We start from the raw sequence: 22,492 nt of genomic DNA, 5'->3' as shown, positions 1-22,492 counted from the left end.
GACTACATTTAGCTAAGTGCTTTTTGTCTTGTTATGAGACAGAGCTAAATATAGTAACCAGAATACTTAAGAATAGTTTCATAAGGGTTGTACACACTCCTCAGCCAGATAAGGCACTTAGCACTACTAACAGCAGTATGTCTGCAGGTTAAGAGTGTTTTAAATAGCTCCAGATAGAATCTCTTTGACCTTAACTGTATTAACCAGAGGGATCAAAATTTATTTATTGCCTCCTGAAAATCCTCTCCCTCCCTTAGACAGAGGGATTCCTGAACTCTGTGGGCAGGTAAAGAGGAAACTAGTCCATGTTGCTGGCATCATTTCTCACCCCATCTACAACAGGTGAGGATCAGCTTTCTCACAAAGCAATGCACACCCATCATGTTTAATGCCCTCTGTAAAAGGAAAAGATTTTTTTTCTTTCTTTGTACAGGGAGTCTCAAAAAACCTTCATAGCATTTTAAGGGCATGTCATGTTTTAGACTCTTCAAATAACACAGTATTTGAAGTTGTTTCCAGGGTTACAGAAAGGGTAATGTAGCCAAATGACAGCTTTAACAAGACAAATGGACTTCACAAACACACAGCTAATAGTTAAAGCATTACTCCATGCTATCTGCAATATTCTGGCCCATTTTTTACTGAAGAGAGAATGGAAGGGGGAATTTTAAAAAAAATTCTTTGTTTTGCAGAACTGTCTGACTTCAGGAGTTATCTAAAACTGCAAACTTTTGACTAAAGAAAATGTTTATTTATTGACTTGCTGCAAATCCTCAAAATATTAACATTACCTTAGGATAACTCTTAATGGAACATAACATTAGTAAGAATTATGTCCTGAAACTAACAGTTCCTATGAATGTTTCATTATAGATTTAATTTTAATTATTTGGCTTTGTCACTAATGGCAAGGCAAAGATCATTCTACATGTGATGCTGCCCATCTCTTCATGATCAGCAATGAATAAAGCTTTCATGGGTCAACTAAAAAGGGTCCCTGAATCCAGATGATTGGATTGCTTTTTCCAACTATAACAACTCACTGAAATGAAAAACACTCACTATGCATAAAAATTTTGTTTTGTTTGTATTTAAATTTTCATAGAATTTTGCATTTCAGTAACATACAGCAGTTAGGGACTTTTCAAATCTATAATGTAGGAAATATTTTAATTATGGAAATGTGCTGTGATAATAATTTCCACAGATTTTACATGCAATGAATTCATCAGAGAGCTCTCAATTACAAGATGCAGCACTGTGTGGCACAATGCAGCCATAAATAAGAGAGTTAATGCATTCTCCAGCAATATGATTTATATGTCAGTATGCCAATGTTTCATTCTCCCTGAGGCAACAGGAGGGCATGACTGTTGTTGGCAGCTAAACAGCTGATTTTGTTTTTAAAAGACAGAATTTAACCTCTTCAGTAAACTGCTACTGATTCAACAACAAGATGCTTATGCAAATGGCATTTGAAAAACCAAACAGTGCAGCTGAATCTTTACGGCTGTTTAGCACAGAAAGGATCAGCACCTCTGCTGATGCCCAGGAGCATCGAATCCCTGGCCCTGGTCCTGTGCCACCCACTGCTGGGCACTGTCCTGTCACACAGAGCACGGAGGAAAGCCAAGGTAGCGGCTCTCACAGCCCTCCTCTGCAAAGGCATTTCTCTTACGCTGAGCAGTGTCAACGACAAACTTACCCACACTCCCAACAAATGTTTGTCCTGGTGCCACAGGAGTGGGCAATAGCAGTAGTAGCTGCTTGGCACAGCTGTGACATTCCCCTCCACCAGAGAATCCCACAGGGCACGGCCTCACCACAGCTCTGTCACAGCTCGGTGTGAAAGCACCACGCAGACAAGCAAAGACTAAAACAGGTGTGGCAGTTGCGTATCTGCGTTATTTGATCTGCTTGCTTAATTTTTTTCTGCTTGCATTTCACCCTCTACTTTCCTTTGCCATGCCTTGCCTTCTGTTGTTCTTCACTCTTTCTTGCCCTTCTTCCACTTATCTCCCTTACTTAACATCTATTGGACTGCAATTCAGAGAACTGGATATCCTTGAATATGGTTTCTCTCCATCTTGTTGCTTCTTATATCACCTCCCTTCATCTTTCCACTGCTTTTTCTTCTCCACATTCTTCACTTTCCTCTTCTCAAAAGAGAAAAAACTGTTACAATGATCTCAGTTTTGACAATCACTCAGCCCTTTCACTGTGGGAACTTGGCTTGCCCAGGTCTGAGGCACACACAACTGTCAAGCTCTGTTTAGGGACGCGCTGCCTTAGGGATCGTGCTGGTGGGGATCCAATGGGTGTTGGCTCCCATGCCACACTGGCCTCAGGAGCACTGGGTCCTGTCCTGCCTGATAGCTCCCAATCCCAGTTTCAGACCCTCTTTTGAGGAACTGGGATCTCCCTCAGTTCAGTGGTAGTGTTGTGCAGCTCCAAACTTCACAGAAACACCACCCTACACCCACACCATGGGATGGCTGAGGGAAGTGGTCCAGCACAGCACACCCATCCATGGCAGCTAACACATCCTGTCAGTCTTTTGGGGTGTCACAGCACACACAGACATGCCATGACTGTACTATATTTTCACACAGCATCTCTGTTTACTGGAACATGGGTGATGGTGGTCAGTCGGTGAGGGAACCAAATGTTCTGTGTTCCCCCTTTGTCAACCTGTCAGAAATGGACTTTTTGTGCCACTATTGTAACTACTGCATCTCAACACACTCACTTATCTACAGCCTACTCTCCCCTGGCTTATTGAGCTCTAAATTTAGCTTGTTACCTGTGACAGATTTATGACTACATTCATTATAACAGTAACAGCTTCAGACAGAAGCTAAGAGGTGCCCAAAGAAAATGGATTATACAAAACAATTACGCCATAAAAAAAGACTGTATCAGAACACTGCGATTCAGCACAGAAGTGAAACGAAAGATACAGGGAGGAACAATGGTGATGTGTTGGGGTATTGTTGGTTTTGGTGGTGTTTTTTTTTTTAACCAGTATATGGTGTTTCTGACAAAAGAATGGCAGAAAAACATTAAGAACTAAGAGGCACTTGAAAAGAAAAGATGAGTGTAACACTTTGTTCTCTAGGATTTTTGTCAGATCCTGGAGAAAATAGCTGGCCAAGTTTGTTCTGTTCTAGCAAATTACTGAACCTTGCAGAGTAAAGAGACAACACTGTACAATATTATTTATAATGTCTCTGGGGTTTCTGTAACAAGAAGAGCATGCATCTAATTAATTCTACCAATTTGTCTAATAGCCCCTTAAAATTTTCAAAGCATGGCAAAATGCAGAACTGCTGATTCACCACCCTAAACAGTAGAAAACTATACTTCTCCTGGCACAAGGAGGGTAGGATAAAAACACATATGCAAATAATACTTCCCCTGCAGTCTTGGATGAATACCTGCATACATTTGTGGCCATCCAGTTACTACAGGAAAGGTAAATGTGTGTTCTAGTATGAAATTATGATATCCAACCTATAAACAATTCTTTTAACACACCTGACTCAGACACAGAGCCAAATAATCCTCAAATAATAACACCGCTTTCCCTCATGTAGGATGGGAGCAAAGACAGTTGTCCACAGTTAATCCTTCAGCAGCAGTTGACATGTGTATTTTCATGGCACTACTTCCAGGAAAGGTACACAGAGATAAAGAGAAGACAGGAATATTGAAAGCAAATGGTCAAAAGTCTTTTGAACAGAATGTTCTCCAAAATTTCCAGCTCTCAAAGCTCTGCTTCTGTGTGCAAATGCATGTGTGTGTGGGTGAGTGCATAGACACATAAATATAAACACCTTTTACTTCAGAGCAATTTGCAAAAAAATACTGAGAGCAATTTCTGCCCAGGAAAGCAGTGGTGACATTCAGGATGACTCCTGCAGTGCTCACCTCCTGGTGCTGAGAGTTAAGTAACCATTCCTGCTGGGTGCATGGGGAGGGAGGTGAGCAGAGCTCCCTCACTCCTGCCTCAGGCCACTTCCTATCATATTCACTTCTCTGGCAAATCACAAAGGAGCAGGGGGTGTGGGAAGGTTAACCCAGTAGATTTTGGCAATGAAAACAGAGGCTTAACAAGCTAAAAAATCCCTCCCAAAGCTATTGGTTCTGCAGCTTAAGCAATTTGAACAGCATCTGATCATAAACCTGGTGTTGAAATTCCAGGGTTTCATTCGGAATAGTTTTAACACTACCAGAGCAAACCAGATAGGAAGATTTTTAAAAGAAGCCAACACTCTGCTATGTCAGCAGAGTTATCTCCTGCCTGTGAAGAGGGTGCTGGGCACCCCAACACCTCCTGCTCTGTTTCCAGGGATCACCAGCTGGAGCGTCTCCCTGGGAGGTGCTGTGCGTTACTCCCACCAAGAGGACACAGTTTGCATCAACTGCATTGATGGCATTAAGTGAGGTCATCCTGTCCTTTTTTGGGGTTGGATTTTGTTTTGGCAACTATGTAGATACTAGGACAAACACGTCAAAGCTGCCTTTTTGGATGTGTTACCCTGAAATCCCTCTTGTAATTTCTCTTCTATTTACTCATCCTAAGCAGAGAACTACAGAAAGTCTGTGTGTCATTTAACTGTCTGCTTTTGTGCCTTATGCTCTCCCTGTGCACAGAATAAATGTAATCATTAGATAGCGAAGAAAATCAGCTAATTAAACTAAATACGTTCTCATCTACTCTTCTCACTAAGAGAACACCCCAGCAACTACCAGTTCATTGAAAGAGGCAATAGTAGCATTCATGTCTTCAGCTGTTCTCTTTTTCTCCTGAAACAATACATTTTTGCTTTGTTTCTTTGCCTTTCTCTGTTTTGTATATAAAATGCATTTCAGATGCTCAAGGACAGCACAGATGAGAAGATGAGCACTTGTGCTTTGTGTTTGCTTGTGCTGGAGGTCGAACTCATACTGCAAATATAAACATTAAGGCCTGAAGGCTGCTTGCCTTGCACAGTAAAAGCAGGGGTCAAGAGTGAGTGGGTCCTAAGTGGTTCCAGGACCACACTTCCAAAGTGCTCTGCTACAGAAGAGGAAAAACACTGTATATAACTTGACTTCACATTCCATCTCTTCCCGGGTTGCAGGACCAGCAGATGGTGGGAGCTATTTAGGGACTGGAGGATTTTCTTTCAAACTTGAACATCTTCTGTCTACAATCATTACTCCCTGGCTATCACCCTATAAATATGCTATGGCTCACTCCAAAGCCCGATAGCAACCACAGTCGATCTTGGAGTCAGGATGCGCCTGTGGAAGTGATGTACTTATCACCTATGAGAGTAAGAAGAGTGTAGCAGCTCCATAGCCCATTTCATGAAAGGAGCCTGATATTCTCAGGACTCTTCCACTACCTGACCAGGTGTTTAGCATAGCTGCTCCACCCCTGCACAGCAGGTCTGCCCCTCTCCAGCATGCACAGACTGTATGTGACACAAACCAGAGCCTGCTGGAAGCACACAGCTTGCTACATCTATGCTGCCCTGACCATGATCAGTGCTATGTCTCTGGATCCCTCTTCCAAGAAAGGGCAATTCAGCTGCTCCTCTGCTCCCATTGGGCAGCAGGTGGGAAGGCAGCTGGATGGGCTGGAAGCTGCACAGACAGTCTGTAGACAGCTGCCAACCTTCGTTCTGTCATTTCTGCACTTCCTTAGATCTGCTTGGGCCTCCACACAGTCTGAGGAGTCCTTCAGCTGGTGATGTGGGAGGTCTTGAAAGTCTGGTCCTTGTTCAGCATCCTTTGATTTCTACTGAACAATGGCTACTTTTCTGATGCTTTGCAAGCAGCTTGCTGCCATCCTTTCTCCTCTCTGTTGCTTTTACATCAGGAAGTCTCAGCACACTCTACAAACACAGTTATCCATCCTTGCTGTACAAGTGAGGAAACAGGGGCACACATTTTACTTCTGTCTCTTTTTTACAAGTGTCCCAGTTTTGGGAAGCTGAGTTTGAAAGAGTAAATGCAGTTACAACCTAATTTTCAGTAATACTGAAACCCAGCATAAGCACCTACAAATACTAAACATTTTGGAAAAGCTTGACCTAAATCATTGACCCAAGGTCACGCAGCAGAGTTAAGAAGTGAATCCAGATGTCCTGATGATTAGCTCTGTCTATTGGCATTGAGTCAAGTCTTCCCTCCTAAAATAAGCTTCCTGAAGCATCTAAGACTATAGTCTTAGAACTCTGTTAAATAAGCAGCACTGTTAAGACCTGATTTTCGAATGAAGGAGGGGGGAAAAAAAACCCAGTTCATTATTTTTTCCTCTAGTGATGGCTGACTGACCAATGAAAAGGCAGCTCAGAGTCATTTGATCTCAAACTTCTTCCTATAAATAAAAAAAGGGAAGATTCTTCTCCCTGTTCAAACAACATGAAGAAAAAATGTTCTGCTTCAGTAATCCTAGACCTGAGTAATTAAATCTGCTCTCTGTTGCAATCTGTTTACCATGTATATCACCAGCCTGGAATTTATGGAACTTAATACATAAGGAAGCTATTCAATAAAGGGAAATACTATGGCAAAAGAATTACAGATAGGTCTGAATCGGACTGAAAGTCTCTCTATGCCAGAGAAGAATCCAGCTCCTGATCCAGATTTCAACTTTTTGATTTCAGATAAAAATCCCAAATCCAAAGACTAACAAAATGGATCTCCCAGAGTCTCTCATCTCTGGTTCAGAGCCAGAAGAGATGAGAAAACAGGTTGAGGAGACCTGCAGTTGTATTGCAGCAGAAGTGGAAGAGCACTAGCTGTCTGTACTGTTTAACTGCTGAACAGAATAGAACAGAACAGAATATTTCAGTTAAAAGGGACTTCGAATGATCATCTAGTCCATGCCTGACCACTTCAGGGCTGACCAAAAGTTAAAGTATGGTATTACAAGCACTGTCCAAATGCCTCCTAAATGTTGACAGGCTTGGGGAATTGACCACCTCTCCGAGTGGTCTCTCCAGGAAGCCTGTTCCAATGTTTGACCATCCTCCCTATAAAGAAAAGCCTCCTAATGTCCAGTCTATGTAAAAGACCTGTGAGAAAATTATAAAGAGCTTTAGTAGTTAAAATTCAAAGTCTCCCATGCAAGCTTACTTAGAGTTTTATCTACTTACCCATTAAATGAATATCAAAGGATTCACTGCAGCTGAGCTAACTGACCTCATTTTACATCTCTGGCTTCCTGCGTTCAAGTTCAAGCATAAGGAACTTCTTTACGCTCCTGGTGTATTTAATTCTGGAGCATTCCAGGTATAATGTGCACCTAAATCAAAAGGAATTCAAATAAAGCCTTAGATTTCACAATTTGTCTTATCCTCATTTGGCTCCTAGAATTTCAGCTGCTTTCCTTAAAAGATCTGCTCACATCTGCTCTCCAGCTGAGCCATGTTCATGCCCCACTGACCTTACCGCTGCCATCCTCTGTAATCTTGCAGCTGAGAATAACCAGCAATGCACTCAGTCCCTGTAAGCATCAAGAGCCTTTCAAGAAGGAGGAGGCAGAAAAGAACCAGCCTTTATATAACAGGGAAAAGAAGGATTTCAGAGAAAAAACATTGTTCAGCCAAGGTGGGTAATGGGAGCTGCACGCCTGAAGTGCCCTGGTTCAGCTCCCTCGGGCAATGGGAACTGGAGGAGTCAGCACCTTGCAGGATTATACTCTGCAATGGCAGCTGGCAGATATTTTTCTAATAGAGAGCACAGCAGCATCGTTCACACTCATTTGATTCTATTTGCTGCTGTTCCTATTCAAACTCTGCTAATCCGATCAAGGCCTGTGCCTTAAAGCTGAATAAGTAAACACCTTTCGTAAGGTCTAAGCCCACTTGTTTCAAGTGTATGATTAAGGGCTAGACTTGAGCATTGTTGTGAGAAACTCCCCTCATTACTCACAATTTCCAAAATCACTCTCAGGTGTCCTGAAGTGGCACTTTTCCATCCAGTGTTTTACTTCCTGCATTACAAATATATAATATGGTCGCAAAGGGGCCCAAACACCAAACATACATTTGTATTTCAGCTGCCCTAAAGAAGTGCTCTTTGAGCTGAGAATAGCTTATAATGGCACCACTTAGACACTACCATGCAAAATATTTTCTGTGGCTACCAGACCTTCTCCACAGATGTCTCCTCTTGTTTGCTATGAAGAAGACAGATGATAAATATAGGTCAGCAAATGCATTTTGGACAAAGTCATACTCATTTGTAGTATTTGCATTAAGTAACACTAGAAGACTTATGCAACAGAGAAGATGTTGATCCAAAGGTAATTCCATCCCTGTTACACAAAGGATGGATTTGAACTATTGAAATTTACAAGTCTTTTTCAAGAAAAATTGCTGCCACTTATGCTGGTATTGCTAATAATATAACTGGTATATTGCTAATAATATTACTGGTATTGTTAATAATATAACTGGGTTTTGTCCTTTTTTAAAACACCCACCCCCACACACTTTTCTTTCTCTTCTCTGAGGCGCTTTTAACTTTACATCCAATATTCTCTTTTGCACTATCTTGCCCACATCACTTCTCAACTAACTCCTCACAAGACAGTTATTTGTTTCGAATGCTTCAGGAATAAAGGAATATTTAAACAATTAACTGCAATCATTTTCATCATTCTGTATGGTACCATTAATATGCACTAGAAACATAATGAGAAAGTAAAACTTCCCTTCAGAAAGAAGAAAAGACAAGATAAACATACACAGATCTCTCTCTCATTACTTTGTTATCTTTTTTAGACTGCAAATATGTCAGTCACTGGAACACTTTTCTACTAGGTCATTATTGTCATTATGCACAAAGACCCAAGGCCTCATTCTGTCGTAGATAAGCTATTCACACACATCCTTTTTTCCCCCTGCAGTTTATTTGCATGGCTGGCTGGATAATCAGCCATAATAACAAAATATGACTCAGCATGCTTGAATGTCCAATTCGCTTTGGGGATTCTTGTCCTTTTTTTAACTGTTGAAGACTGGAGAAGATGTGTCCCTCCGAGATAATGTCAACGTAAAAAAGATTTGAGTAAACACAGAGGTCAGGGGAAAGGGAATGGATCAAACAGCAACATTTCTGCTGCCATGCCCTCAAAGGGGCTCTGATCTCTTTAGCTGCTCTGACAGTGCTGCAGAGTGCAGGGTCCCCTGTCACCCACTGTCACAGATGGGGGGATTTCTCACCAACAGCTGAGGGAGGATGCAGGACAGAGAACTGGTCCTGTTCCACCAGGATGGGCATCCCTGCAATTAAGGACATACGTGTTTTTCTGTAGATCTAAATGCTGTCTGTGGGTTACTACAAAGGATAACCCTCCACTACTAAGTAAGTTAATGGCAGTAGCAATGGATGCTGCCATCCTGCTGAGCAATCCTGGCTGTGTGGAGGTGACTGACAAGGATGACAGTCCTTGATTTTCAAGTAAGAGATCAGGCCAGCTGAACAGGCTGCAGTGTGAGAACATTTTTCACCTGGGACATAGTGAAAAGGGCATTGAAGAGTTTGCCCTTCATTTAGACAGATTCACTGGCACATGCCTCTATTTTTAACCATCTGTGTAATTCTTGGGTGAAAACAGCAGGATTAATTTGTGTTTTCTGAATTACAGCAAACATGAATTTATTACCTAGGGCTTTCCTGACACCTTCAATTGTGTATCCATATACTAACAATGTCCACTACTGTATTTAACAGAACAAAATCCGGCTGGCTGAGAAAACACACATTAAGACCAGTTGATGGAAAGAATCACACTGTAACGTACATGCAAAAAAACACATGGAGCTTGTTTCTGTGATAATCTGACTACGTAACACCACCAAGGCCAGCAAGATCCCTGTCAAATATCTACACAGCAGTATGAAGCCAGCAGCAGAAGTTAAAAACACTCATGACCTTTAGCTGGCAGTGCCAGTTTCCTCAGAATTCCACATCATGTTTGAGAAGCAAACATCATCTGTACTCCCAGCCTCCTTCCTCCGTGCACTGCTTTTGTGCACATCTGCTAAAAATCACAAGCAAACTACACAGTAGTTTAACTGAAACTCAAACAGAGAAAACATTCAATTAGGCAGAGAGAAAAGCTAACTTCCTCCTTCCTTTCCGTCCTCTCATTAGTCCTTTTTCAAAAGATCAATAATGACACATTTACCTACTTCACTGAAATTGGTATTACACCCACCCTGATTTAATGCCAAAGTTTCTTCCAATTTAATTCGGTTTTGTTTTTAACAAGTGAGGAGGGCAAAACAAACAAAAAATTAAAGCTGTATGCGTAATTTTTGCTTATGTAGAGCAAATGCTTCAAAGAGCCAGCCAAGATCCCAAGCAATGACTGACCAAAGGGGCAGAGAGCACCTAATCCTGGCTCACCTACCACCCGAGGACTGTGCTCACCACCAGAGCCTGGCACCAGCTGGGCAGTGCAAAACTGAAGCAGAGGTTGGAGACTTTGATGCTCAGGCATCTTCCTATCAAAGCCAAAATTTATTCCTGTGCCATGAACATCTCCCAGGGGCAGAACCTCCAGCTTTGTGCTCATCCTGCGGACAAGTGCTGCACATCGAAAACCGGGATTGAGCTGGCCATGTTTATTAGGGTTAGGGATATTAAGGATTGTGATTCTCCCCCTCTATTCTGCCCTCATGAGACCCAGCTGGAGTACTGCATCCAGCTCTGGGGTCCTCAGCACAAGAAGGACGTGGAGCAACTCCAGAGGAGGGCCACAAAAATGATGAGAGGGATGGAGCACCTCTGCTATGGAGACGGGCTAAGGGAGATGAGGTTCTTCAGTCTGGAGAAGAGAAGGCTCTGGGGAGACCTCATTGCAGCATTCAAGGACTAAAGAGAGCTTATAAAAAAGAGAAAGAGTGGCTTTTTACATAGGCAGATAGATATAGGACAAGGGGGAATGTTTTTAAACCAAAAGAGGAAAGATTTAAATTAGATGTTAGGAGGGAATTCTTCACTGTGAGGTTGGCAAGGCACCGGCTCAACTTGACCAGAGAAGCTGTGGATGCCCCATTCCTGGAAGTGTTCAAGGCCAAACTGTATGGGACCCTGAGTGGAAGGGGTTGGAAGGGGCTTCCTTTAGTGAAAGGTGTCCCTGCCCATGGCAGGGGGTATTTTTAAGGTTTCTTCCAACCGAAATCTTTCAGTGATTCTGTGTTTGGCTGTCTTCAAAGTGAGACCCTGGTTATGATCAGTGCAGTCACAAAATGTAATCCAAAGTACCTAAGCTTCTTTCTACACTAAAGTTGAAATGAATAAGAAATCAAGTACAGTACCACAAAATGCTTCTCTTCAGCCTCAGAAGCTTGTTTACCATTGCTGTAGTAGCTGAATTGCTGAATGAAATATTTACCACTATTCATGCAATCAAACTCATTTTCCTTAGGAAATAACTGATTAGGTATCTCACATCTGTTCCTGACAATGATTTAAGCCTCTGCTGATCCCTATCTAGACCTGACATGAATGTTAATGTTTTAGAAACAGTCATCCTTAATAGGAGGGTGACGACAGACTCTCCGGGCCTGGTGGTGACTGACTGCAATGGGGAGGCTCTGCGTCTACAGGTGAAGGATGACACAATCAGCCCATAATTTTCTCTAACCTTATGACCCAGGGCTTGGGAAGCCTGGCAGGAGATAGAAGTTAGAGCAGAGCTTGACACAGAATTATCTCGAGAATTATCTTCCTACCCCTGTCAAAAGTTTTTAATATCTCCCAGATGCTTCCACTATGCAGAGCAGCAATCCTGCTCCGCCAGGCTCCAGCACTGCCTGCCAACCTTCCAGCAATGTTTCCCCATCAGAGCCCTTTGACTGAAGCTGCTGCAAGTGTTGCAAGGCTGGGAGAAAAATCAGCTGCTAGTAAAGCTGATTGTGACTCCCTCATAAAGCACGACATTCACGTCAGGAAAGACACAAAAATAAATTCCATGTTTTTTTCTCAAATAAAAGCTGTTTCATGGGTAAATGATCAATGCCAGTGTACCATTAGAGAGAGAAATCTACTGTTTAGTTAAACTGATTTAATTCATCCAGCAATCCTCTTTTCCATAGGAAACTTACCACGAGGACTTAGAAAAAAAAAAAGCAGGAAAAAGAAGTATTTATCTCGATATACTCTTCATTTCTGCACAGAGCAAGGGAGAAATCTTAGTCCCTCTCGGGTCAACTGCAAAGCTCTGCCACATCGTGCCAAAGATGCAAATGACAAAAGAGCTGATCTGTATTACTGCCCCTTCTGGTAAGGTGCATCCAGGGGGATAACTGGGCTTCCTAAGTTCTGAGCAACTAGGTCAGAAGAAAACTTTTGGCAACACCTTTAATCACTAAAAATTTTACCTCAAGGTCAAGGAACTAAATAAAAACAACTGAAGTAAATGAACTTTTGCCTGCAACGGACCTTGTAGAGCTGTAATTCAGATAGAAATGAAGTCTGTGTAAGTGTCTGAACAGTAATCTCTGGCACAGTCAGAAATGCCACATAAAAATAGTTTTCAAACACATTCCAAAGAAGATTAAACTGGCAATTCATCTCTCTTAGGACTTCTATACATCATAAATAGGCATTATGTCTTCTATGTAGAGCAGCCCATTATCTGATTTATTCACCAGTATATCTTCTCATTCAAACAATTTAAACCAGACTATACTAGAAAATCCCAGAATAGTTTCACTGGCACTGCAACTTTTGAAATAAGTTGATGATTTATATTTATAAAATTTTACTTACTGTACAACCAAATTCATGTTTGTTAATATAATACACTATGTCTAAGGACAATTTTAAGAAAGATGATATCCCAGCTGGATCATTTATTAATATTCATATGTTTTCCTTCAAAAAAAAATCAAAACACAGAAGTTGTTCTTCCTGGTGTTAGTCTTATCATTGTCTCTCAAGTGAAAACAGAGATTCTGCTCTAGTCACAACAGGCTACTACCAACAAACTAATCATTCTAACACTCCAGATCTTGATGGCTCTACTGGTTGCCTTTTTAACTATGAATATATCCAATATAAGGAATTCAGTTCCAGATTCAAAACAGGTGCCCTGGATAAGATGGAGTTCTGACGCAGCCTTATTTTTAGTTTCCAACTGGTTTAGTGGCAATTTTAGTCTGTTGCATTTATTCTTCTCCCATTTTAGACAATGGATCTTTTTCCTTTCCAGACAACATATCAGGACTATTGCAGAATCATATATACTTTCCTACTCTAACAGTAACTCACTTTTCTTATGTTGACACATTGTCTCCACTAATGACAAGGCTCAGCCCTCTGCATAAGCAAAATTAAATAGAAAAATGAAGGTGTTAAGATTAGCACAAAGAGTTTGTTTTATTAATACTTCCTGCTGTACCCTTTCCATTAAAAGCCTGCCCCAAAAGGAAGCCATTACGATTATTCTATTTGAAAGAAAAGTCAAACTGTTAATACTCATCTTTAATATATACATCAGTAGCGGAGACAACCAAAGTCCCACCTTTTTTCCTCATGTGAGTCACTTAACACACACACTTAATACATCACTTAATAAAATTTAATTGGAAACAGTTTGATCAGTGTGAATATTTTTAAGTCACTGTAAATCAAGCCAGTGTACATTGCACTCAGAGACAGGACAAACAGGTTTATGGTCAAACTTCCTCAGCAAGGGGTGTAACCCTGCCCAGCTATTACAGCCTCTCTAATTGCTGCCTTTGCTGTGACAAGCCAACAGTGGACCAAACACACAGCATCCTCCTCTATACATAAACACATATTTGCAGTTTGTGCAGGAGAGCTTCAAACAGCCTAAGCCCAAGGACTGACTCCCAGGGGCATTTATTCTTCACTTCAGCTGATACTCTGGGAGAAGTCCTCACTGCACAGAAGCTGGTGGAAGTTCAGCCTTTGCCTTCATCAGAGCCAGGGGTTCATCTCATTCCCTTCAGATAATGCCTCTGCATTGGCTTGAAAATCTTCCTATAATGCTGCCATGACTATGCAAAATAATTATAGGCAATGGGAGCTCTTATCAGCTCATCTATTGTTCATTAATTACTCAAAAAACGGTTTACTTAGTATGTTCCTTATGGTCAAAACTGTATTGGCCTGAAGCAATGTGCTGCACTGTGTTGTGCATTAAACTAAGATAAAAGTAGGCTGAGCCCAGAAAAGAACCAACAAACCTTATTAATTTCTTTTAAGAATGTGTGTATGCATGTGTTTGTGGGCTGAACAGATGAAGCAAGAGAGGAGATTAGCATTTTTATGGATATGATTCCTGCCATTGCTACATACTCGAAAAATCTTGCCTAAGCTTGGGCAGTTTTTCAACAATCAATCTGCCTATAGCTGACACTCAACAAAGCACCTCACACTTACAGGTGAGGGGGAACGCTAATGGGGGGAGACAGAGGTCCAGTGCAAGTGTCTGCTGAGCTGTGACGCTGCTGTAGGGTACAGAGGGGCTGAAACCCCTGCCCAGGGGGCACAGGGCACAGGGAGCAGTGAAGGTACAACTGCAGGTACCACACAGCAGCCAGCCAAGCCCTGGGAACTCAGTGTAAAACTCTGAGAACACATTTCTGTTTCACACAACAGGCCCCTGCAGAGCAGCCTTGGAGGACTGAGGTCCCAGAAGCTGATGGAGGGTGATGTGCAGGGCGGCACAGCCCTCCATGCCATGGGAGCAGTGGTGCAGGGAAGACTAAGCCCTTTGGTCTCCCTGCCTGCTCGGGACCCCCAGGTGTCAGGGACCCAGCAGGAGGGTGGTATAGTTGTCCCCAGTCCATCTGCTCTGCCGAGATCAGGTAGCACCAGTATTCAAGGCAGTTGTTAGCCAGTGTCACCTCTTCAATCACACCCACAACAAGTACATCAGCAGCAAACTGCCCTATGCTCACCTTCCACCACCATTAACAGGAGGCCAATTCCAGCTACTCAGGTGTGCACTTGTGTGTGTCTGTGTGTGTGCATCAGTCCTGCAAGTCAGAGCTCCAAGGTCTCACTCTGCCTCCCTCCTAAGGAACGATGTATTTTGCAGTGCTCTCCACGGCAATGTTTAGTGACTCTCTTGGTTACCATAGCGTTATGCACTAAAGGAATGTCGACAAATTAATCAATTATACAATTGTATTTGCCTAAGAACACAAGTCACAGTCAGATGATTCAATGCATTTCAACAGCTCCATGGAGTTTGGTTAACGCACTTCCTCTTCTACCATCTCAGTGTTATCCCCCTCTGAGCTGCCTTTTTCCATATTTCAATTTCCCTTTACAGGCAGCTTAGCAGGTGATCTCTGCTGCAGGCTAAGTTGTGCTATTTTCTTCCTTTCTTGCCTGCTTCCTTTCTGTCTTGTTTTATTTCTTTCCTTCTCTCTTTCTTGTAATAAGATGGTCATTATACATTCAGCTTTCCTCTAACTAAACTGTGTTTTTAAAATTACTAATCTATCCGCAATCGCTTCTTTCTTCTAGAGGCTATCCTGCATGACTTACAGAATTTTGCTCTGATCAGCACCAGAGTAGAGCTGATATTAAGCCCAGATTTCCAACTAGTTTTAGGAATACCAAGTCAAAAGGGAGCACTAACCCCAGCACTCCAGTCTTGGAAAACAACTCTGTTAATGGCTACTTAATAACATCTCTTGAACCTGCTGAGAAGCACCAGACAGCCCAGAACACATCCTCATCATACAACAAACTTATGATACACATCAGAAGCATGCAAGATTTAAACTATGCTGTGACACAGCAAAGGGCAGGTGAAGATCACTGCCGGCACTGCCTGTCCTTGTAGCCACACCAAGTTGATTAACACTAGCAACAAATCACAGAAAATACACCATGAAGTAAAATATGGTTATTGGGAACACAGTCTGAAGGAAGAACACCTCGTTGGCCCAAAATCTGATGACCAGGTTAAAGCAGAGAGCATGCCAGAAAAAACTGCAAGCAACTATGCCTGTCTAATGCTACAAGGAGTCTCTGCACTGCACATTTGCAATGCCAACTGCTTGAGAGGAAGGCAGATATGGGAGAAAAAAGACTCAAATCTGCAGCAACAGGGAAAATTAATTCTTTTCTCAGCTCCCAGGAAAACAGCAGAAGCCTTGATGCATGGGGTTAAAAGTGTAAACAAATCAGGTCCCTTCTCCTTTCAACCGCACATTAAAAATATGACTATACTGCAGACCAAAGAACTCTGCAAATGTAATTTCCTATCTCCGGGAACTCTCTAATTTAATTGTATAATCTCTTTCATAAGATTATCAAGATCTATCTCAAAACTACCCTAATTGAAAGACTCTTACACAACTTCAATCCTTAGGTAGCTAGAAGCTTTCTTCTAATTTGGCATCCAAATATATTCATGACCAACTTAAACAACTTGATCTTGTGCAGATGCTATATTTTATCTTATTTTTTGCTGCTTTCTTGCTATTTAGTACCAATAGTGTGTAAAAAAACCCTGTAACCTGTCTCTTCATTTGTTCAACTGGACAGAGCTAAACAAATGATGGTGTTTAACCTCATTTCATATAGCAGATGGTTTGTTTGTGTAACCACATCTTTAGCCCTCCTACTGTTGTAATTTAACATTTTCTTGACAGGGTGTCCGGAGCTATGCAAAATCCCAATGAACTGCTCCATAAACGATGGAAAGCTCTTGCACTGATGCTCTGCATGATGATTTGCACAATGATTGTATCACATTTCCCTCAATCTCTCAGACTATCTTCCTTTGGTATCCAAGGATGTCAGTGGTCTCCTTCACAGTTGTATGCCACTGCTTGCTCTCAGGTATCTCCTGAGCAGCCAGTGCATCCACATCTCTCCCTTCTGTCGTGGACAGGAGCTGATGAGCTCCTGTTTCACACTGGAAATTCTCGTTACTGGTCTCCATGATTAAACTTTCGCACTCAGCACTATTAAATGTCATTTTATGTCTATCACTCCGATCAACAAAGTCACCTAAATTCCTTTCACATGATAATCTGATCCTCCTCCGTATTGACAATACCTCCCAAGTTTTTGTCATTCCACACAGCTCCTGGGCACACACCCAAGACCCTGTACACAGGTCAGAGTGGATCCTTTCAACAGGCCCAAGCCTCATCCCATGGGAGGAACACTACTAATCTCCCTCCACGCTGATGACTTTCTCTGAATACCTCTCTCCATCCAGATAACTTTATTCTCAGGCAACAGTTGCATCTTTTCCTTGGCCAGCTCCTTTTCCACTTTTCAATTCTTGTCTTGAACGACCATCTTTATTTTAGGCAATAATGTCCTGTGGGGCATGGTAACAAATGCTTGTCTTTAGATAAACTACATTCCTGCCTTACCCCACCTAAATAAACTGTTATACAAAAAAGACATTAGATTAGTTTAGCACAATCCACCCTTGATAAAATCTTGTTGTAATTTAGCCTGCTTCCTCATTATTTTCACGTCTAATTATTCTTTCCTACGAAATACATCATGAGATGCTGGGTACTATTGCATTCAAACCTGCCAGTCTATAGTTCCTGCATTGCTTTTTTATTTTTGACTGTATAGGGAGTCCAGGTATAGAACACAAATGCTTGCCCTCTTTTGCACCTGAAGAGCCATGGGAGAATCTTTTTGCAAGCCATCCAAGCCTTGCACCACTGCTTTCAGTATTCCAGGACTGAGATTATTGGTACTTCTTCATTTGTCTCACTAAGATATTTAAGTTTTGCCTGTTTTTTTTTTTTTAAACTTTGCTATGAATAGTTTTCAGTTGCCTTCAGATTTGTTAGTAATTACACTCTGTTCCAGATTCTGCAGAAGGTTCTGCTTTCATGAGAAAGTTGTGTCATTATTTAGAGACATCAGTTCTCCTTTCAGTTTAGACACATCTAATTTCGGTTCTGTGCAAATTGACTAAGTGCAGGTTTTGGTTGAACTCAAATAAGCTAATTCGAACCAAAATAAGAATATCCTTATGTGAGGTCACATCAGGTTAATCAAATCACTTTAAAAACAGACTTAAACTAAATTGGTGTAATCTCCCCATGTAGACAAGGCCAAAGCCAATAAAGGAATATGAAGTAGGTAAAAGTCTCTCATTAATTGCACACACATCTGCAGTTTGACTGAATCTGGTGGTTCTGAAGCTGGGCAGATGTGCAGCCAGCAAGCCCAGTGTGCTTGTCAGGGCCTGCCACCACATCAACCTCGCTTAAACCTGGGCTTAAGTGAGGCTGGAGTAACAATAATTAGGGTCTCACAGGACTTCTGCCTGGGGGCATTGCTCCTTCAGCATACAGGCCACAGGGCAAGTCGTGCTGTGCTGTACAGTCCTGTGGGCACCAAAAGTAGCAGAGAAACCAGGAAAAAAGAGATATGGCCTCAGCCTGGGTGGCAGAACGGGGCAGACCCAGCAAAGCTGCAGCCAGGCGAGCCGTGCCACTGCGGCTGTGCCGATGGGCGCAGAGTCGCTATTGCAGCGGGACAACGTGCGGCACATGGAGCAGAGCACGGCCCCCAGCGAGCCAGGATTCATGGGAGAGAAGGGGCTCACCCAGGTCCTAACAAATGAATACAGTTGCTTTACCTGCCTGACTTCCCTAATACAGATTTGGAACTGAACTGGTAGAGAGCTCTGTAATTTCAATAGTACCAGAAAAGACTGGTTCATACTATTTTGGGGTTTATAGGTTTTACTATTTTGGTTAAAGCAATATTAGCCCACTAGGATCCATAACTGTCCCAGTATAAGCCTGAATTCAGTTGTTGTGGTATAGGCACATATCTTATTCCTCCAATCTTGAAGGAATGAGCTATGCTGGCATTAAAACCTTTGTACCATTACATGTGAATCCTGGGAGGTTGTGTAATTTAGGGCAAAACAATGCAACTTCTGTGCATAGACAAGCCCTGGCTCCGAACTGTAAAGACATCCTACCAATTTTTTGATATTACTAATGAGCAGAAATTGTATTCAACATCAGTATCTCTGCGCTGTAATGTTCCTTCCTCCATCATGAGACTTTAATTATGAACTACTCATTTGCTAATTTTAATCTTTAACCCTGAGCTATTTTTGTGTACTTGATGTGTGCCATAAACCAACAAAATAATTTAATACAGACATAGTCTCAGCGGCTAAAACCGGGAACATATATCATATATCTTACTGAAGTGTGCAGTTTATAAAAAAAAGTCGAACCAATTTTACTTTTCCCTCTAAATCAAGTAACTGTAATCTACAGCTTGGAATGAACAGAACAAATGAGCAGCAAGCAACCACTCCTAAAGCCATTTGCATTTTTCCTATTACATCTTCCAGAAGAATTCTAAAGATTCAGTAGTAAACATGTTTAGCCCAAGAGACACGAATGCCTCCCTTGCACACAAACTTCCACTTTTGGCTTACTCTGGAGCCTCCTCTCCTCATTAGTGGCTGCTGCATTTGTCAGGGCTCCGTCAGCCGCAGAGCCCCCACGTGCTGTTGTTACGGTGCATCAGTGCACGGGGCCCTGTGCTTCCCCAGTGCAGCACTGACACACTGGCTTACCCTGATTAGCACATTACAGGAAAACGATTACTTTTTTTTTTTTAAATACAGTTTCTAAAAAAACAAAAAAACAAATGTATTTCTTCTGACTGGATAACTGTGGTAGAGGCATTGCAGCACAGGAAGTTTATAAAAATTACACAAATTCCCAGCCGAAACAGCACATGTTGTCAGATACCCAGTACCAGGGCTTCACACTGTGTAGTCCTGAAATTATCTGCTGCTTCACACAACATCTGTAGGACCTGTGATGACTGCAAAGCCTCCATATCAAACCCATGAAGCTGTCTCTTTAAGGCAAATTCCCATTTCCAGATTTTTAGCCAGCAGTGATCCAGCACAATAAGGACAGAGGAGCACCAATATTCTGCTCAAAAATGAAGCAACTCCTAACATTTTCTCATGTCTACACCAGAACATCTCATCCCATCAGCGAAACCAGCACCACTGCTTTCACTGCACACAACAAAATAAACTTCAGCCAATAAATAACCCTGCCCTCCCAGGTGATCCTGCACCCTCCCAGGTGGGTACGACATGGGACATTTTAAGAGCTTTGATTTCAGGGACATTATCTCCGGGGCCACTTTACAGCTGAAGAAGATAACTTCATTCAGGAATCAGGGGTACTTGGCACTTAGGTGTCCCAAAAGGGACTGATGTGCTGGACTTCTCCAAAATCCACCGAGGAGAGACCTGTTCTGCCATGGCTCAGAAGCCTCCTGCCTTCGGGGATTGTGGCACTTTACAAAGGACAACTGCTCTCCAAAAAAGCGCGTGTGACACCTCACTGATGAGTCACACAGGGCTCAGCTCCGACCTGTGCTTCCAGTGTGAGCTACCCAGAGCAATCAGTTTACAATTTCTGCCACTAAGGACCAAGGCTTGGAGTTATCATTCACAAATCCACGGCTGAAACATATGAGGGACTTTCAAAGCCTTCATGATTCCCCGTTTATAATGTAAACATGCTATAAAGTCAAACAACACAATAACCCTTGCTGGAGGAGTAACTTTTCAACCTGGATCTCAAATGCTATCTTTAGGCGCAAAACTCATTTCGGAGGTTTTTCCCCGCACTGTTTTCAGCAAAACACATTCCCTCAGCGACGGAACTTGCAGACTCCGATCAGACCCATTTCAGACTCCCGAAAATCGGTTTGCTCCAACCCCAGATCCCCGCAGCTCTCAGCTGCGCTCAGCCCATGGCTATTCCCGAGCCTCTCCGTGCCCGGGGGTCCGCGGCCGCTGCGGGACGGGGATGTCGGTGCCCGGCCTCGAGATGTGCCGCGCTCCAGCATCCCCGCCCCGGAGCCCCCCTTCCCGCCTGCCCTCTACAGCCAGAGACCCCGGACAACCTGCCCTGCGTCCCGTGCCCGTCCTGCTAGTACACGTTTTTTTTTAGGGGGAAATCACAGGACTTAAGTTGCGGCTGCCAATTTTCCTCTACAGAACTTACCTGGGACGGTCCTGGCAGCGTTGGACGAGGGCAGGGCAGGGCGGAGCGGCGGGTGCCGCGCACCGGACCCGCAGCTCTTCCCGGGCTCCCCTCGCTCCCCGCGGGCTGCAAGTGCGGGGACCCCCCCGCACCCCTCACCCCGGCAGGGTCCGTACGTACCGTCTAGGAGGATGCGCGTCCCGGAGCCGCTCTCAGTGCCATGCCCAGCCCCGGCGCGGTGCCCCCTCGGCGGCAGGAGTTACCGCTGGCCGCGGGGTCCCGCAGCCCGGCGGTGACATGGCATGGGCGCGGGCAGGGCGGGGGCAGTGCGGGCGGTGCGCGGCGCGGGGGTGTGCGCAGGGTGGGCGCGGGCTGCGGGGCGGCCGCGGCGGGACTTGTGAAACTCGCCTGTCGCGGCGGCCGGTTGTGTAACGCGGCGGGCTGGGCCCGGCCCCCCGGCACTGCACAGGCGCGCTGCTCCCCCGCCCCGCCGACACCGGCACCGGCACCCGCCGCACCGGCACCCGCGGCGGGGAGAGCGCGGGGCGGAGCGCCCGGGGGAGCGGCCCGGGGGGAGCGGCCGGGAGCGGCGCGCACCTCCTTGGGCGCGGGGCCGGGCAGGTGGCGCGGGGAGCGGCGGTGCCGTGCGCCGGGAGGAGCCGGCGGAAAGTAGGTCACCGCCGCCGGTCCGCGGGCACCGGCCGCGGGGTGGCCTCGGCCGCGGAGCCCGGCCGGGACCGGCCCTCCCTCGCTCCCTGCCCGGTTCTTGCTGCGCGGAGCGGAGCGAGGCCCGGCCCCCGCTGCCCGCCGGGTCCCGCAGCCGTTCTGCGCTCCCCGCGCGGCACCGATTCCCTGCGCGGCACGAGCTGTGCCCTGACGGGATTAGTCATCCCGTACCGTGACTCACCCATTTAACATTTGCTGCTTCCTTCCTCATAGATTTTTTTTTTTTTAATTCCCTTTCTCCATTGTAACTATTTTCCCTCCTCTCCAAGGACATCGGGCTTCTCCTTCTCCCTTTCCGCGACTACAGCCGTGCCCAGCTGCGGGCGCGGAGCTGCGGGTCCCGCCGGCGCTGCCGCGGGGCCGCCGGAGACTCGGGCTGGGTCTGCTTCTCACTCGTGACATGGGCTCCTGCCTATCTCCCGGGTTTGGTCCATGCTCCTTTTTGTATCTGGAAGCAGTAGGCACCAAAGCTGGGGCATCAGGCCTGATCTGCAGCCCCCTCCTCTCTCTTCTCAAGGCATTGCCGGGAAGGCACCGGCGCTGCGGTGGGAAGAGCCTGAGTCATGCCACAGAGCGACCTGGGCGAACATCGCTGGGTCCCTGACCCCGGCCTCGGGCAAGCAAGCAGCTGCATCATGTAATCCCCTTCCAAAACTGAGTGCACTCTCTTACCAACAAATTAGATTTTTGTGTGTGTGTGGTTTGGGTTTTTTTTCCTTCCCTTCAGCTCTTTTCTGAAAGCT

The 22,492-nt window shown here is 44.3% G+C and overlaps 1 protein-coding gene across 2 annotated transcripts in view; it reads right to left on the bottom strand.

Moving 5' to 3' along the window:
- PASD1 (PAS domain containing repressor 1) overlaps nt 1-22,030 on the bottom strand; it is a 55,548-nt gene extending 33,518 nt beyond the window's left edge. For both annotated transcript variants that reach the window (XR_010433982.1, XM_064669790.1), the window contains exon 1: nt 21,204-22,030. The gene's annotated coding sequence lies outside the window, so the exon portion shown is untranslated. The remainder of the gene's footprint in view (nt 1-21,203) is intronic.
- Nucleotides 22,031-22,492: the final 462 nt, after the last annotated feature.

This window comes from Pseudopipra pipra, chromosome 13, assembly GCF_036250125.1.
Source record: "Pseudopipra pipra isolate bDixPip1 chromosome 13, bDixPip1.hap1, whole genome shotgun sequence".
NCBI lineage: Eukaryota > Metazoa > Chordata > Aves > Passeriformes > Pipridae > Pseudopipra > Pseudopipra pipra.
This window is presented reverse-complemented; position numbering and strand designations above follow the sequence as displayed.